At 31.6% G+C, this 12,357-nt stretch overlaps 1 protein-coding gene and 1 long non-coding RNA gene across 2 annotated transcripts in view; one reads left to right on the plus strand and one right to left on the minus strand.

Annotated features, from left to right (window-relative positions):
* The window catches only part of Eg (eagle), a 44,769-nt gene that overhangs the window by 3,766 nt on the left and 28,646 nt on the right, over nt 1-12,357 (minus strand). The gene's annotated exons all lie outside the window — the stretch shown is intronic.
* Nucleotides 830-4,125, plus strand: LOC103312297 (uncharacterized). The gene is made up of 2 exons (XR_511342.3): nt 830-3,682; nt 3,759-4,125. It is a non-coding gene; the product is annotated as an uncharacterized LOC103312297 (long non-coding RNA).

A 12,357-nucleotide genomic window follows, 5' to 3' on the forward strand; every position in this document is an offset into this window, starting at 1 on the left:
AAGATGCGAAGTTAAGGTGTCATCTTCACACCATTAAAGCGCCTATATAAGGATTTTAATTTTTATGAGTTTTTTCAAAGAAAACGAAAACAAGTTTTTACATAATTAGCGACTTTTTTAAAACTTGGTCTTTATCGCCAATTTATTTATATCTCTTGGAAGAAAATGCGGAAACTGATTTTGTGCATGCAAACTGCCTTGTACATAAATCCACTGATCAATCAAGTAAACGAAAATATTGGCCTGCAGTATCGTAAACGGCTGACATTTCGATAAAATTTTGGTAGGTGTATAGAATTTCATGGCTAGGCAGATAACATATTGGGTTTCCGTCGCGCGCACAATATAAAAATGTATTTTATTGCGGCAATTAAGTGCCTTTCATTAAATTTCTGGATCATTTAAATAAATCTCGTGTAAAATGAAATAATTGTCACAATTAATTTTTATCGAACGCGTTTGGTTCCCGTGGGCGTGATTTATGGCCGCAATAATGTGAAATTAGTTTATTAATTTTGAGAAATGAATTATTGCAACACGAGATAAGTCTGTTACCCATTGAACGGCAAATGTAAATAGCGCACATAATCCCATACGTAGTCCGCGATAGCATCTCCACATCATTAGCGAAGGCAGTTGACGTTGGGTAATAATATTTTTAGTGGATATGTACTAAAATAAAACTCTTTCTTGTCTATCCAACATGAGCAGATTCGCATAAGTCACGATGTGCTGACCGAATTAGTGGCTTGTACTTTCTACACTCAAGAATCTAGACCTAGATCGAAACCTACTAAGACACGTCATATATTCGCTGGGACAGGTGGATGAGTACGAAGAGACCTCAAAGAAAAGGTCATTCTTCCTTTGAAATATTCGCCTTTTTAAGGCGTGGAAGTGAAGGAAGTTGTCGTCTTTCTTGTTACATGCTGTACCTGGTGAAGCGCAAACATCGCCGACTCTGTTAACATTTCGTGGAGGATTGCGGATGTCACTGTGACAACATTATGTCTCATCAAATTAATATTTAGCTCGTATTTCAACTGATGCATGGCGCAGAAAGCTGCTGTCTTCACGGTTTTGCCTTAAATTTGTGGCCAACACAACAGAAGTTTTTTAAAATTTAAAAGGATCTTTGTAGAGAAATTTACAATTGATTAATCTGGATTTGATTTTTTGAGTAATATTTCTGTTCTTGATTTCAATTCCAGTGGTTAATTATTAATTACATACAAAAGTGAAAAAAAAATTAAAAATGAACTTTGGCAATAAATCCCCTTGCAATACAGTACAATTAATTTTGATTTTGATACTTTGTTATTTATTGACAACAATAACAAACTCATTATGAAAGTTACGAATTTTAGAAATTATCAACCTACTTGGAAAGTTTTTACCTTAATATAGCAATATTGCTTTAGGCCAATAATTTTCCTTATTTTTTTATGTTTTTTTTCTACTTCTCTATTTTCCTATTCCTCTACTTTTAATTTCTTTTTTATTTATATTTCTGCGTTCTACTGCTTATTTTTATGGATTTATTTCTTTGTACGCTTTAAATTTAGATCTTAGTCCATATTTTTCTAGATCTTTCCATAATTAATTTTGTCTGCTTCTGATTTTTAGATCAATCGTTTTCTAGTTTCTCTACACTTTTACTGTCTTCTTTATTTTGTTTTGCTTTATTTTATTTTATGTTCTTCATATTTTTGTGAGAAATTTTATTAAAATTTAAACCAACAAAGAAGTTGGCTTTAAAGAATACTCTTATATTTTTCAATTATTACCCAACTGAGATAGTTTTTGTTACCTCTTTTATTAATACCAGTTTTTTTATCCCCTTGTTACTTTGTTTTTTTTTCTGTTACTTTATTTTCTTTCTCCTCTTCCCATTTTAAATTTTTCTTGACTTTCAACTTAATTAATTCAGTTTTCCACATTCCATGTCTTTGTTTCTGATTTTTATATCAGTAGATATATTAACTGTAATTCTATCTTTATTTCTTAATTTTTTTTTCTTAATTATTCTTATTTTTATTTACACACATCTTAGACTGGTTATTATTTTTTCAACTTGCAATTAAATCATAAACAATAATTATATCACATGACATTGTCACCCCACGTGACCAAAGTGAAGAAGGATGAAGAAAAATTCTTTAAAATAATTTAAGCAATTAAAGTAAACACTGTTGCCTATTTTTATTATGCATTTGTTTCTTTGTTTGTACGTTTTAAATTTAGGTCATGTGTCCATATTTCTATAATTAATTTTGGCTGCTTCTAATTTTTAAGTCAATTTAAGTCAAATGAATTCTAGTTTTTCAAATATTATTATCTTCTTTATTTTATTTTTTTTTAATTTTTATTTTGTTTTTCATATTTTTGTGATAATTTTAAAATACTTTGTATTAATAAATATTCAGAGACAGTTTTCAAATATACCTTCTTGTAGTACTTATTATTTTTAAGTATTTTATGCTGATTGCAGTAAATTTTATTTTTTATTGTGATATGGATCTTGTTTTCTCATTTTATTAAAGAAGGTAGCTCTAAAGAATACTCAAATTATTTTTAAACTGTTACCCAAGTGAGAGAGTTTTTGTTACCTCTTTTAATCATCCCTTCAATAATACCAGTGGAGAAAGCTTATACTTACCGTCTCCTTTATTTTGTTTTCTTCTCCATTTTTCATATCTTTTTGGATAAATTACATTTTTTTGTATCAATATTCAGAGATTATTTTTTTAACTAGAAACAGATATTTTTATTGCCCATTTTAATAATCCCTCTATTAAAGCTTAGTTTAATTATTTTTGTTTTTGATTTTTTTGTTACTTTATTTTCTTTCTCTTCTTCTTTCTTTTCCCATTTTTTTATTTCTTCACAATTAGTTGATTTAGCCACATACCTCAAACCATCTCTTTGTGCATGTTTCTGTTTTTAAATCAGTTGGTAATTAACTGTCTTTGTAATTTTATTTGTATCTTTTTACACACACCTTACTAGACTTGTTAACCATTTTTTGTAATTTGCAAATTTTTTTCAAAAAGAGTTGGATATTATGTTTATTTAAGCTGTTTTCTTCATGTACAGTCCGGGACATTTCTATTTGGACATAAAAAATTTGAATTTTCTGACATTTATACGTATATTCAGCGTCTATGTGAACAAAAAATGTTCTCTCTCTCATTCTATGGTCCTTGAGCTTTAATAACAGGGACATTTTTTAAATTGGTAGCATTAGAAAATGACAGTAAACAGCTGACTGATGTAAACAATAACACAATAACAAAGGAAATGTTATAATTTTAATCTATATAACCAGTGGCTGCTTTAAAAGTGTGTACTAACGGGATAATAAAATATTTACGCAAGTATTTTTGAAGGTAGAAACATTACTTGTCATATAACAATTATAGATTATATGATGAGACGGGAATGGCACAATACAGAATTGCAGTCAGTGATTGTGCTGGAGAAAGCTGCTGTGACGTACTGACAGTACTGACTGTCGGTGGTTGTATGGTTTGCGCAATTTGTGATATATTTTGTGTGAAAAACTGGAAAACAAAGTGCATACCTGCATAACCTCACTTATCGCAGTTTTGCACATTTTGATGATGGGAATTGCGGTTCAAGTAATTATGAGTTATAGATGGAGCTCACTGTTTACTTCAAAGTAAGTTCACGACATTTATTAATTAATTATTAAAAAAAATATTAAAAAAATCACAGATAGTGTTTATAATTTGCAGCTGAAGCCTTTTGGGTCCACTTTTTTCGTTGTTATTTCCTGGTAGCGACTCTTGTTTCAAGCAGAATGGGTGTAAAGTTAAAAATAATCCCATAAAATTGTTAATATAACTCCGTTGCACTGGCATGGGGTATTTGAAAACTTACGTTTAACAAATACGTCACAAAGTCTCATCCATCGTCGAAAAACATAATAAGGGCTTTATAACAACAAGCGCTTTCTGATTTTACTGTGGACGTGTGGAAGAATAGTGTGAAATATTGCGAAAAACCAACTTTTACTCTTGTTTAAATTTTTGTACGTCTCTATCTGAGAGTAGTCGTCTTTTACAAAAAATATAGCCTACTAATAAAGGAAATTAAAGTGTTTTTATTTCTGGGTTGCCCCCAATTCCACTTCGCCCTTGCCTGATAATCAAGACACTGATAATGAAATTGGTGTAAGTGCATCGAATACAAACGTGTTGAATAGATGAATAAAAGAGAGACAACTGCTTTTTTCAAAAAGGCCATTTCAAATTTATTCAAAAAGCACACCCCCATTGAAAAGGGTCCATTCACGATGAAGTTTGGCTTCCTGCATGACATAGGTCTCGGGCACCAATCTCACTGTAAATGGTCTAAATTGGTCTTGCATCTCTAAGACATGGACTCACTGAGAGCGACTTCTGCAGTAGGCTTGAGACCTGCCTGCCTGTCTCGCAACAATCTCTGCATTATGATTCCAAATTATTTTATAAAATGCTGTCAATTACAAGCCATGATATGAGGCATGAGGCCGTCTCAGTGTATGTCTTGTGGTGTACATTAAAACTGTTTCTTAAAGAACCCATTCACAATGAGATCTGCTTCGCTACATGCGGCGCGACAGGACTCAAAGACTAATCCCAAAAGACACAAAAAAACTGACAGTTTCATCATTTTAAGCCATTGACAGCGTTTTCGAATGTTGGTGCAAAGACTTGTCGCGAGGCAGGTTTCAGCCTTCCGCCAACGTCAGTCTCAGTGAAACCCTCTCAAAGTGATCTCAGCGAAAACCATTCACAATGAGATTGGTCTATGAGGCCTATGTCGTGCCGCATGCAGCGAGATATGTCTCATTGTTAATGAAAATAGGGCCTTTTTTGTTGTTTAAAGTCGTTTTTTAAAACTTTTGTGGCAAATTTTACTGATGTGGCAGAGAGGGGGCATGCAATTGGAACATGACGATGACTACCCTAAAAGGCACTTCGAGAGTTTTATGGCCTTTTTAATGCAAATTTCAACTTTAAACCTGACAGTCATACCAAGGTCAAACATAACCTCAACAGTACTCCAGCAACGGTACTTCAAAGCATTTGAAAGTTTCTCCATTTGTTTTTAAGTGTTCTAGTTGGTACATTTTGCTGTACTTTACTACAATAAAGAAATATTTAAATTTTTATTATTGTTTACATTTGTCATCTATCAAACACATCAAACAACCAAGTTCCCTAAATTTGAGCTCTTATCTAGTTTTTGTGCTCTATATAGTCTCGCGTCAAGGTATGCGGTATGACGTATCTCATATTGAAATGTCCCGGACTATAGAGGAGAAATTTCAGACTGTAATACACACTCAATGGAATATGTTAGAAAATTATTAATTCAATTAAAGTTTACAGCGTTCATTACAGTAAATATCGAAATAATAAAGGAGCAGTAAGGCGTAATGGTCACCGACATTTCCTGATTCAAAAATAGAGGTAACGGCCATAAAATGTTGTCATTCCAATTGTAATTTAGCGTTTTATGGTTAATTATCTCAACTATTTAAAATTACTTAGGCGAAGTGACTTTTTATTTTTATTCAGCAGCCGTGCCATATATCATCTTTTTATAGGAGAAGGTTTTTTTAAAACAAACAGAGTTGAAATATTAATTAATTAAGCGTTTCGGCAATTAGCTGCTACATGATGGAAGAAAATTTACAACCAAATATAAAAATGTGTTAGAAACGTGGGTATATTACCGATAATATGGCGTAATAAAATCCGAGTAAAATCATAAAGCATAATGTAAGTCATGTGTAAAGTTTATCTGTAGTGCGCGTTTATCACTCGTAAGCAATGCAAGAATGATTATAATATATCACAGGAAACACATAGTTATAAAATAAATTATAGGACGAGTTTAAAACACAATTTTAGTACATCTAAGATTTTACATTTAATGTCTCTTGTAGCTTACTGCAGCGACCATGAATGTCAGCTTTCCGGATGAATTGTAGCCGAAGATAATTGTCGTTGTAGGACACAAACGCATGCAAGGCTTAGATTATCTTAATATACTAAGCTTTTAGCTTTCAATGTTATGATTCATAAAGCAAATGCACAGCCGTTGTAAAACCTTAAATATCTGCAAATGCAGCGCCGCAAAATAATTATTCTCTCTTTAACGCTCAAATGAAAAACGCGAAAAATACGGACGTACAGGTGTCCGATAAAAGCTGCTACATAGTCGCGGCCGCCAAATGGGCCCAGTAATTTACAGCCCTCTCACGTAGATTAATATTCTACGCACTTTTTATTAATTCAAACATTTTTCAATCTAGGTGTTTTTTTACCCAAAAAAATTCGAACCTTCACTGCACTTTTGTCGGCGTGGTGGCTGTTCAGGAGGCTGCCGGAGTTCTAATGACTTGTAGGAGTTATGCAGTTATATAATGCGTAATAATAACGTTAAATCGAAGATAAACTGATTACAAAATCACACAAACTGTTGTAATATGAACGGGGCTGTGGCCCGCATAGGATCCTGCACAATACGGTTCTTTCACGCCAGTTCCCACGACCCGGACAGAGACGGCTTCATTCTGTTTTGCGTGGGTCAGACGGCAACGACACAAAATACTTTCATTTCCACCTGATCGGTCACAATTATAAAAGTTTTAAGGTCAATTACAACTATTTTAAATAGCAACAAGTCAACAAAAATAATGTTCCATTATATCTGAATCGATAAATCACATTCAAACACCTTCCCATTATTCCGCTATTCTAATTCACTCAAATGAGATCCGCTGAATAAGTTTATTACAAGTTGTGTGACCTTTACGTAAAAAGGTTCAATCCAATATTCGCCAATAAATTACCGGCGAATTTATTGAAAACATTAAGATTTTATTTCATTTTTATTGTGTTAATTAAATTTAACATTAACTAAGAGAAAGTCAATTTCATAACAACTGAAGTGTTGTGCTTTTTGCTACATATTTCATCTTTAATGTAGCACCGTTATCTCTTTGACATTATTCAAAATGACTATAAAGTTTCCAGCAATTTTCAACACCTCGGCTTTCAATTAATCATATTCCACACGAGAAATTTTCAAATTTAATTAACGACAAAACTATTTCGAAGAGGAGTCTTTTCACTGCCCACTCGCCCGAAAACAGAAAGGATAAGTCACATAATCGAAATATAACAAGGTCAAGGCGTGCTTCACTCTAAATGAAAGCGTTTTTGATTCAATGAATGCATCTTTCCAAGGTGAATCCGCGCCAGTGTTGAAGACAAAAATTGTTAACCATTCAAATGCCCACACACTTTTTTAGGTGATGATTTCTGATAATTAAATGTGTGTAATGGCCAGCAAAGCGGAACAGTGAGGCGTTTCCCAGATCGTATCGGCGAGATTTTACTTGTTTAACGTTTTGCACGTTATCATTTGACCATATTATGTTTTCTTCAACTTCAAAAACGAACAAAAAAACAAAATATTAACAAATGAAAGTGTGCACTATAACATCATCTTCGAAGAAAGCAGCTCGCGGTGACATTATGATGCATAAAACAATTACCCAATTTATCTCCGAGATTTGTAAACAAATAAACTTTAAAATGAAAGTGATATATTAGATTGTCCTTTAAGACGAGAATACCTAATATTTTTGTCACAAAAATAAATCACAATATATTACTTTACTGCATTCGTCATCTTACTTGATTGAATCAACTGGTATAGTACCTACCAAATTAATTAAACGCATTTTTCGCTTTTATTTCATTTTTTTTTCTGTGCTAATAGAAGTACTTATCGAGTGTTTGGTATAATAAGATCTCAAATTTATTTTGTCTTCTATTGTTCAATTTATTTTTCAATATTATGAGAGGTGTGTTTATTAAAATTATTTTTTTCTGTGTCTCAAGTACTACGTAATCCGTAGAGGCTGGATTTTAGGAAACTTTCCTAACACGCATTTTTAAGGGCTTTTCTTAGAACTCGAAATAAATTTGTTTTGTTAAAAGTGGAAATATTTGACACTCTTTATATTTTTCCTAAATTCCTAAAATGAATTGTTTTATCCTAAATGAGTTTTAAAAATACTTCGGGTGTATTTAACTTTCCTAATTTAAAATAAGATGTTTTTTCAATATTTTATTAGTATTTAGTTTTTTTTTTCAATTTTAAAATTATTTGTTTTATATCTAAAGTTTTTTGTTTTTCGGTCTTCTAAGCTTTTAAGTTTTTTAATTAGTAGTATATAATAATTATAGTATTTTATAATACTCATTTCCTCAATTTTTCAATTTATTCTGGTTTTACTGTCTTATTAATCTTACTAATGTTCTTACTTTGAAGTTTCATAGTTTTTTAATTATCACTTCTTCTGTCACTTATATCTACAGAATATTAATCGTACTGTCTTTAGTTTTTTTTCTGTATTTATTTTTCAGTCTGTGTGTATTGGTTTTTTATTCAGAATTCAATTTTTCAGTGTTAGTTTTTTCAGTCTCTCAGTTTTTCAGTCGCTTACTTCTTCAAAATTTCAGTTTCAACATTTTTTAGTTTTGCGTGTCTTTATAGTTTCTCTTCGTTAATGTTCCTTTTGTCAGTTTTTGAACTTTTAAAAAAATAATTTACGTACAAGTGACAAAATTCGCCAAAATGTTAATTTTAATTTTGAAAATTTATTTATTATAACAATTGTAATTAATAATTTTTCCATCGACAGTGTAGATATTAATTGGTTCTGTTCAAAAGTTAAGACGTTCAAAACTGAACAAAAAATTGTTGTTTCATTATTTTCTAAATGTCTGCCAAACTATCTGAAATTTCGCTGTTTTTTAAGAAAATTTCACGTCTTTTTCAAAAATCATGGATAAATTGTGGACTGTTTTTGATAACAAACATTGATTCTCCTAATTAGTTCGTGTTTAAACGCAAAAATTTTCCAAGTTTTCCAACAAAAACTTTATTATTTCGTAAAATTTTCTCGGAAAACTCAAAAATGTACGGAATTTGATCAAAAAACTTTATATCTTTTTGTTACTAACATTTGAAATTTGTGAATTATGTTGTTACTTAAACAATTTAATATTTTTTTTGTATACTAGATTTTATTTTTTAGCTTTTCAATCTCTTAGTGAATTGGTTTTTTATTTAGAATGTAATGTTTCAATTTATTCTTTTGAAGATTCCCGAGCCCTTGCAAAAACACAGAAAATATTTTAGTCAATTGAAAAATTACTGTCTCACTCTGAAATTTTAGTAAATAGAATAACAAAATTAGAAACAGTTGACCTGTTACTTGTTAAAGCAATTATTAAACTCGTGAATAAAGTGTAAATTTTCCTAAATTGTACTCCAGGAGTTGTAGAAAAACAACATTTAGATTCAACAGTTAATAAATTCTTTATAGCTTTTTTGTGAATAAGATAATTTTAAGTTTTTGGCAAAACGTAGTTTGTTTTAATAGTGGAATTTATTGCAATAAAAATTATGTCTTTATTTTTTTCAAATACCTAATTTCTCTTTTTCTACAACCTCTTTTACACCTAAATAAGTTTTTTAAATTTCCAATGAGCGTTTGCTGTTTAATGCTCTATTTCTGTGAGATTATTATTGAGATACGGGGAAATTACTTTTAGCAGACTCACCTTGCAAAAGAGATCTCGCTTTCGTATTAAGAAAACATTTTGTGCTTGAGTAGATCAAGGCTTAGCGCTTATTGGACGCAAATTAGCACACATAATTTTTTGCAAAAATACTCGAGCAACCAACAAACTTTTATTTTAGTTAGACTTGAGTTAAAGTATATAAAGTATATATTGTACGAAATGATGAATCTTCTTTGTTGGTACCCACTTGTAGCTAGTCCTAACACCTTTCTCGTTCTCTGGTCAGCAATTTGGCGTATTTCGTGTCGTGATAGTCCTAGTGGCATTGCTCTACTTCAAGCGCTGCGTTAGTCAAGAATTACACCGCGATATAAATTATTGCTGGGAAGCCGTTAGTGAATGATTAATAGCCGGGAGTTGCATGTGTAATATTTCACGATCGAAAAGCAAGTGCAAGGACTTGGGTTTCTCATGACTCGTGATGTTAAATCGACCACGGATACATGGGTACATCATACATTTGTCGTGTTCTGTGTTGGATTCCTCTTCCTCTGCATGTATTATAAAACACGGAATAGTTACAACCTACAAGTTGCAAGATGTTCTGGCAGTCTCCTACATGAGAATACATGAGTCCTCGCCTCTTGATTCACCACTACTGAATCAGCCTTATGCCCATCACATAATAGTCCCGATTTTTAAGTCGCCACAACAGCCGGTTCCGGACGTGATAACAATAATTAATGAATAATGAGCCGATAAATAATGGCCAAGCGTCGTTCTAAAAAGAAACGGATTTAAAACCCGAATCAACACGCATTAAATCAAATTAACATTTCCAACATGTGCATCTGACTCGAGGCGAGATGGAAACACATATTTTGAAACTCGTCCGGTGAACTATGAAATTGACAGGTTCACCTTTCACGTCAGCGGTACCTTTATGTAGAGGCGTATTAGCAATTTTACTGTTATTTTTGACACAAATGAAAAAACGAGTACAGCTATCTCGAAATAAAAGTGAGCGTTTGAAATAGATTTTATAATCGCCAAAGCGCAGCATTGTGAAAGAATCACACGTCAGTGCTACATGTTGTGGTTTTGGAAGTAATTCTGAAGTTTATCACCTGATTGCCGGTAAAAAAAAAGAGTGAAGATGACCAATGACACAACACTCTACAAGAATGTGTAGATACAAAGATGGATATCAAATAGATCAAGAATAAATAACGCAAATACAATTGTTTGATCACAGATGCAATCTCACACCACAAGGACGTAACTGTCACGACCGATTAATTAACTAAACCAAAAAAAATTATAAGCTGGGGTCCAAAGTTAACCATTTCATAGCCGAATTTGCGTCAGCTTTGTAATTGTTTCGGGTCAAATATCGGTTCAAAATTTGTCACCTAACTTGGAAAAATTAATGAATAATTACTCAAAAACTAATTCCAAGGATAATTCATTTTATTCAAAGTTGGTTAAGAAAAACACCTAGACTTTTCTTCCACTGGATTTGGAAAGTGTTCCTGTATCGATAGATTTTAAAGCGTTTTTCACCGAGAAACCCATTTTACAATATTGGACACAAAATGGCTTCAACTGCGAAATTTTTGCCTGTTTTAGAGTATACAGAGTGTCCATTTTTCAAGGTCCATCATGGCAATCTCAGATATTATAAAAGATACGAGGCAAAGTTGCGCATTTTTATGCTGAACAATTATATACAAGAAAATTTGATCTCATTTTTAGTTTTTGAATTATTGAAAAAAAACGGAAATTTGTAATTTTTGTTTTGATTTTTTTGAGCGAAAACTAAAAGAACTAGACGTTTTTAACTAGGACATTCTTCAAGCACTTTTTTACAAGGAATCTAAATCTATCGTCGTATTTTCCAAGGCATTCTTGATGTCAGAGTTACAACACACAACTTTAGTTTTTTTTATGGAAGCCATATTCGCTCTTTGTATTTTTTAAAAATGTTTTTATTTCTGATTACAACGATGTAGCATATGATATGATCGAATCATACGTGCTGATAAGAATGGAGAAAAAAATATTTTTACGAAGAGTGCTTTGAAAAAAATGCCAACAATTTTGTTTTTAAACAAACTAGATTTTGGAGGTTTGATTGAATTTGGATCTGGAAGTTTCACATTTCTGACAAGCTTACTTATTTAAAAAATAAACGACATTATAAGCTAGAAGTTTATTCTTTGCAAAACAAAGCAAGACAAAGTTATAAAAATTCTGCTCGCATATTTAATAGAATTGTCAAAATTTATTTTATTAAACAAAATTTTTGACGTTTTTTCCAAAGCACTCTTGCATGTAATATATCATACATATTATACACGTAGCAAATATGGCGTCTAAAAAAAACCAAAGTTGACATCAAGAACGCCTTGGAAATGGCGATAACAAATTTAGATTTCTTGTAAAAAAGTGCCTCAAAAACGTCCTATTTTCACTTAAAAAATAAAAACCTAAATTAACATTTTTTTATTTTTCTCATTAACTCAAAAACTAATAATGATATTTCTTATAATGACTAAGATACCCATAGTGGAGCTCGAAAAACGGACACTCTGTATAGGTACACCATTTTCTAATTACTATTCAAGACGTTTCTGCTAATTAAAGCAAACATCATGATCTGAGGCGATGAAGACTTAAGTCTAAAGTTTAAACTTTGAAAAGCCATATCACGTGAGTTAAAATAAATTTGACATATACA

The sequence above is a fragment of the Tribolium castaneum genome, chromosome 1 (genome assembly GCF_031307605.1).
Source record: "Tribolium castaneum strain GA2 chromosome 1, icTriCast1.1, whole genome shotgun sequence".
NCBI classification, from domain to species: domain Eukaryota; kingdom Metazoa; phylum Arthropoda; class Insecta; order Coleoptera; family Tenebrionidae; genus Tribolium; species Tribolium castaneum.